The sequence below is a fragment of the Poecile atricapillus genome, chromosome 28 (assembly GCF_030490865.1).
Source record: "Poecile atricapillus isolate bPoeAtr1 chromosome 28, bPoeAtr1.hap1, whole genome shotgun sequence".
Classification (NCBI taxonomy): domain Eukaryota; kingdom Metazoa; phylum Chordata; class Aves; order Passeriformes; family Paridae; genus Poecile; species Poecile atricapillus.
The window spans coordinates 2,088,688-2,094,603 of NC_081276.1; positions in this window are offsets into that span (position 1 = coordinate 2,088,688).

Consider the following 5,916-nt stretch of genomic DNA (forward strand, 5'->3'; position numbering starts at 1 on the left):
TCCCCCCCAAAAAACCCCAAATCCCCCCCAAAAAAAACCCAAATTCCCCCCCAACAAACGCCAGGCGGCTGTGGGGGTGTCACAGCCCCGCTGTGGCGTTGTCACCGTCGCGTTCGTGCCATCCCAGCCAGTAAAGCCGTGCTGTGTCCCAGCCGTGTCCCGTTCCTCACGGGGACCCCAAAAATTCCCGAGGGAAACGGCCCGGGGGAGAATTTATTGGGAAAAATGGGAATGTGCTGGAAAAACAGAACGGGACGGGCCCTGGGGAGATCAGTGTCACCTCGGGGTGTTCGGTGTCACCATGGGATGTTCGGTGTCACCTCGGGGTGCTTGGTGTCACCGTGGGATGTTCGGTGTCACCGTGGGATGTTCGGTGTCACCTCGGGGAGATCGGTGTCACCTGGGGGTGTTCAGTGTCACCGTGGGGTGTTTGGTGTCACTATGGGATGTTCGGTGTCACTGTGGGATGCTCGGTGTCACCTCGGGGTGTCACCTCAGGGTGTTCGGTGTCACCTCGGGGTGTTCGGTGTCACCATGGGATGTTCGGTGTCACCTCGGGGTGCTCGGTGTCACCGTGGGGAGCTCGGTGTCACCTCGGGGTGTTCGGTGTCACCTGGGGGTGTTCAGTGTCACCGTGGGGTGTTTGGTGTCACTATGGGGTGTTCGGTGTCACCGTGGGGAGCTCGGTGTCACTGTGGGATGCTCGGTGTCACCTCGGGGTGTCACCTCAGGGTGTTCGGTGTCACCTCGGGGTGTTCGGTGTCACCATGGGGTGTTCAGTGTCGCCCTGGGGCGCTTGATGTCACTTTGGGGTTCTCAGTGTCACTGTGGCACACTCAGTGTCACCGTGTCCCCTCAGGACCGGGTGGGGATGTCCCCTGGGCTGCTTGGTGTCACCGTGGCACACTCGGTGTCCCCATGGCACACTCAGGACTGGACAGGGATGTCCCCAGGCACACTCGGTGTCCCCATGTGCCCTCAGGAGCGGGAGGGGATGTCCCTGTGTCCCCTCAGGAACGGACAGGGATGTCCCCAGGCTGTTCGGTGTCCCCATGTCCCCTCAGGAGCGGGTGGGGATGTCCCCAGGCTGTTCGGTGTCCCTGTGTCCCCTCAGGAGCGGGAGGGGATGTCCCCGTGTCCCCTCAGGAGCGGACAGGGATGTCCCCAGGTCGCAGCTGGCGCTCTCCCTCGGCCAGCAGCACGGCCATGGCTCGCAGCAGCAGCAGCAGCAGCACCCCGAGGGACAGGGCAGGGATGTCACCCTGGGCTGTTGGGTGTCCCCAGGCTGTTGGGTGTCCCCTCAGGAGCGGACAGGGATGTCCCCAGGCCGCAGCTGGCGCTCTCCCTCGGCCAGCAGCACGGCCATGGCTCGCAGCAGCAGCAGCACCCCGAGGCGCCGGCGCCGGGCGGGCGCCCAACCCGCGACCACCCCGTAACTGCGACCCCGACACGCGTTGGTGACAGAACACAGCCCTGGCCGGGGACACGGGGACAGTGACAGGGGGATTGGGGACAGTGACAGGGGATTGGGGACAGTGATGGGGGATTGGGGACAGTGATGGGGGTCACAGCTATGGGGTCACTGCTATGGGGTCAGTGATGGGGGGATTGGGGTCAGTGATGGGAGATTGGGGTCAGTGATGGGGGATTGGGGACAGTGACAGGGGGATTGGGGACAGTGATGGGGGGGATTGGGGTCAGTGATGGGGGGGATTGGGGTCAGTGATGGGGGTCACAGCTATGGGGTCAGTGCTATGGGGTCAGTGATGGGGGATTGGGGACAGTGATGGGGATTGGGGTCAGTGATGGGGGGGATTGGGGTCAGTGATGGGGGTCACAGCTATGGGGTCAGTGCTATGGGGTCAGTGATGGGGGATTGGGGACAGTGATGGGGGATTGGGGTCAGTGATGGGGGGATTGGGGTCAGTGATGGGGGATTGGGGTCAGTGATGGGGGATTGGGGACAGTGATGGGGGATTGGGGCCAGTGATGGGGGATTGGGGTCAGTGATGGGGGATTGGGGCCAGTGACAGGGGGATTGGGGCCAGTGATGGGGGATTGGGGTCAGTGATGGGGGATTGGGGTCAGTGATGGGGGATTGGGGACAGTGATGGGGGATTGGGGTCAGTGATGGGGGATTGGGGACAGTGATGGGGGATTGGGGCCAGTGATGGGGGTCACAGCTATGGGGTCACGGCTGTGGGGTCAGTGATGGGGGATTGGGGTCAGTGATGGGGATTGGGGTCAGTGATGGGGGATTGGGGACAGTGATGGGGGATTGGGGTCACTGCTATGGGGTCAGTGATGGGGGATTGGGGACAGTGATGGGGGGACTGGGGACAGTGATGGGGGTCACAGCTATGGGGTCACTGCTATGGGGTCAGTGATGGGGGATTGGGGACAGTGATGGGGGATTGGGGTCAGTGATGGGGGATTGGGGCCAGTGACAGGGGGATTGGGGCCAGTGATGGGGGATTGGGGACAGTGATGGGGGATTGGGGTCAGTGATGGGGGATTGGGGACAGTGACGGGGGGATTGGGGCCAGTGATGGGGGATTGGGGTCAGTGATGGGGGATTGGGGACAGTGATGGGGGATTGGGAACAGTGATGGGGGTCACAGCTATGGGGTCACAGCTATGGGGTCACTGCTATGGGGTCACTGCTGTGGGGTCAGTGCTGGGGGGTCACTGCTCTGGGGATTGGGGTCACAGCTATGGGGTCACAGCTATGGGGTCACTGCTATGGGGTCATGGCTGTGGGGATTGGGGTCACTGCTATGGGTTCAGAGCTATGGGGTCACTGCTATGGGGTCACTGCTATGGGGTCAGAGCTATGGGGTCAGAGCTATGGGTCAGCTCCCACAGGGATTGGGGTCAGAACCCACAGGAACAGCCCCAGGACACCCCTGACTGTGCTGGGAGGGTGGGACTGGGGGGGTTTGAGGCTGTGGGATTTGGGATTGGGGCTGTGGGATTTGGGATTGGAGCGTTTGGGGTTTGGGATTGGTGCTGTAGGATTGGGAACAGGGGTTTGGGGTTATTTGGGATCGGGAGCTGTGGGATTTAGGAATGGTGAGTTTGTGGTTTGGGATTGGTGCTGTAGGATTGGGAATGGGGTTGTGGGTTTGGGAGTGGGGCGTTTGGGGTTTGGGATTGGTGCTGTGGGATTTGGGATTGGTGCTGTAGGATTGGGAATGGGGGGTTTGGGGTTATTTGGGATTGGTGCTGTGGGATTGGGAACGGGGGTTTGTGGTTTGGGATTGGAGCTGTAGGATTGGGAATGGTGGGTTTGGGGTTATTTGGGATTGGTGCTGTAGGACTGGGAAAGGGGGGTTTGGGGTTATTGGGGATTGGGAGCTGTGGGATTTGGGAATGGTGGGTTTGTGGTTTGAGATTGGTGCTGTAGGATTGGGAAAGGGGGGTTTGTGGTTTGGGATTGAGGCTGTAGGATTGGGAATGGTGGGTTTGGGGTTATTTGGGATTGGGAGCTGTGGGATAGGGAATGGGGGGTTTGTGGTTTGGATTGGTGCTGTGGGATTGGGAACGGGGGTTTGGGGTTATTGTGGATTGGTGCTGTAGGATTGGGAATGGGTTTGTGGTTTGGGATTGGAGCTGTGGGATTGGGAACAGGGGTTTGGGGTTATTGGGGATTGGAGCTGTGGGATTGGGAACAGGGGTTTGGGATTTGGGATTGGTGCTGTAGGATTGGGAACAGGGGTTTGGGGTTATTGGTGCTGTGGGATTGGGAACAGGGGTTTGGGATTGGAGCTGTGGGATTGGGAACAGGGGTTTGGGGTTATTGGTGCTGTAGGATTGGGAACAGGGGTTTGGGGTTATTTGGGATTGAGTCTGTGGGATTGGGAACGGGGGTTTGGGGTTTGGGATTGGTGCTGTAGGATTGGGAACCAGGGGTTTGGGGTTTGGGATTGGTGCTGTGGGATTGGGAACAGGGGTTTGGGGTTATTGGTGCTGTAGGATTGGAATGGGTTTGTGGTTTGGGATTGGAGCTGTGGGATTGGGAACAGGGGTTTGGGGTTATTGGGGCTGTGGGATTGGGAATGGGGGGTTTGTGGTTTGGGATTGGTGCTGTGGGATTGGGAACAGGGGTTTGGGGTTATTTGGGATTGGAGCTTGTAGGATTGGGAACGGGGTTTGTGGTTTGGGATTGGAGCTGTGGGATTGGGAACGGGGGTTTGGGTTATTTGGATTGAGTCTGTAGGATTGGGAACGGGGATTTGGGGTCATTGGGGCTCACCCAGCGCCTCCAGCATGCAGCTCTCGCGGGTGAAGGCCTCGGCAGGCACGCGGTGCTGGAAGCACTGCAGGGGCACCACGCCCTGCCCCGCAGCCCAGATCTCCAGGATGCGCCGCACCTTGGGGCCACCCTGGGCACAGCACAGCTGGCACCAGGCCCCGAGGGCACGGCCCCAAACCTTGGAATGGCCCCAAAACCCAGCACGGCCCCAAACCCAGCACAACCCCAAAACCCAGCACTGCCCAAAACCCTGGAATGGCCCCAAAACCCAGCACGGCCCCAAAACCCTGGAATGGCCCCAAAACCCAGCACGGCCCCAAAATCCAGCACGGCCCCAAAATCCAGCACGGCCCCAAACCCAGCATGGCCCCAAACCCAGCACAGCCCCAAACCCCCTAGGGCATGGCCCCAAAGCCCCAGAACAGCCCCAAAGCCCAGGCACAGTTCCATGTCTGTCACCATGGCCCCAAAGTCCCATTCCCAATCCCCCCTTCCCCTTCCCCTTCCCATTCCCATTCCCCCAATCCCATCCCCATTCCAATCCCCCAATCCCAATCCCAATCCCCATTCCCAATCCCATTCCCCCATTCCCATTCCATTCCCAATCCCATTCCCATTCCCATTCCCACATTCCCAATCCCCCATTCCCAATCCCCCAATCCCAATCCCATTCCCAATCCCATTCCCATCCCCACCCTGTGTGTCCCGCGCCGATGCTGTGCCAGCGCCTGCCGCAGGTGCCACCATGGCCTGGCCCGTGTCCCTTTCCCAATCCCAATCCCCCAATCCCAATCCAATCCCAATCCAATTCCCAATCCCATTCCCCCATTCCCAATCCCAATCCCATTCCCATTCCCAATCCCCCAATCCCCACCCTGTGTGTCCCGCGCCGATGCTGTGCCAGCGCCTGCCGCAGGTGCCACCATGGCCTGGCCCGTGTCCTTTGCCCACGTAGAACACGGCGCTGACGAAGGTCCGGAACCGCTGGGCCGGGCTCAGGCCGGGGCTGCGCCGGGGCAGGTCCCGGGTGACCCTGAAGGACCAAACCCGCGGTTTTGGGGTGGGGGCTCCCCCAGGAGCGGGCAGGGGGCTCGGGGAGGTGCCCACACCTGGGGTCCAGCAGGAGGTAGTTGAAGCTGGACTTGAGGTGTCCCTGGCGCCAGCTCCGGCCGCGCTCCGGCCGCTCCAAGTCCCGGCTCAGCTCCAGCTCGTCCTGGCCACAGTCGGGGACGCGGCCGGTCCTGAGCGCGGCCAGGAGCTCCGGCTGTGCCCTGCGGGCAGGAAGACCCCAGAGACTGTCCCCATGGCCCCAAAAACCCCCAATGTCTGTGCCCATGGCCCCAAAAACCCCAGAGACTGTCCCCGTGGCCCCAAAGACCCCCATGACTGGCCCCATGGCCCCAAAAACCCCAATGTCTGTCCACATGACCCCAAAAACCCAGAGACTGTCCCCATGGCCCCAAAAACCCCAGAGACTGTCCCCATGACCCCAAAACCCCAGAGACTGTCCCCATGGCCCTGAAACCCCAGTGACTGGCCCATGGCCCCAAAAACCCCAGAGACTGGCCCATGGCCCCAAAAACCCCAGAGACTGTCCCCATGGCCCAAAAACCCCAGTGTCCATCTCCATGGCCCCAAAAACCCCAGTGTCCATCCCCATA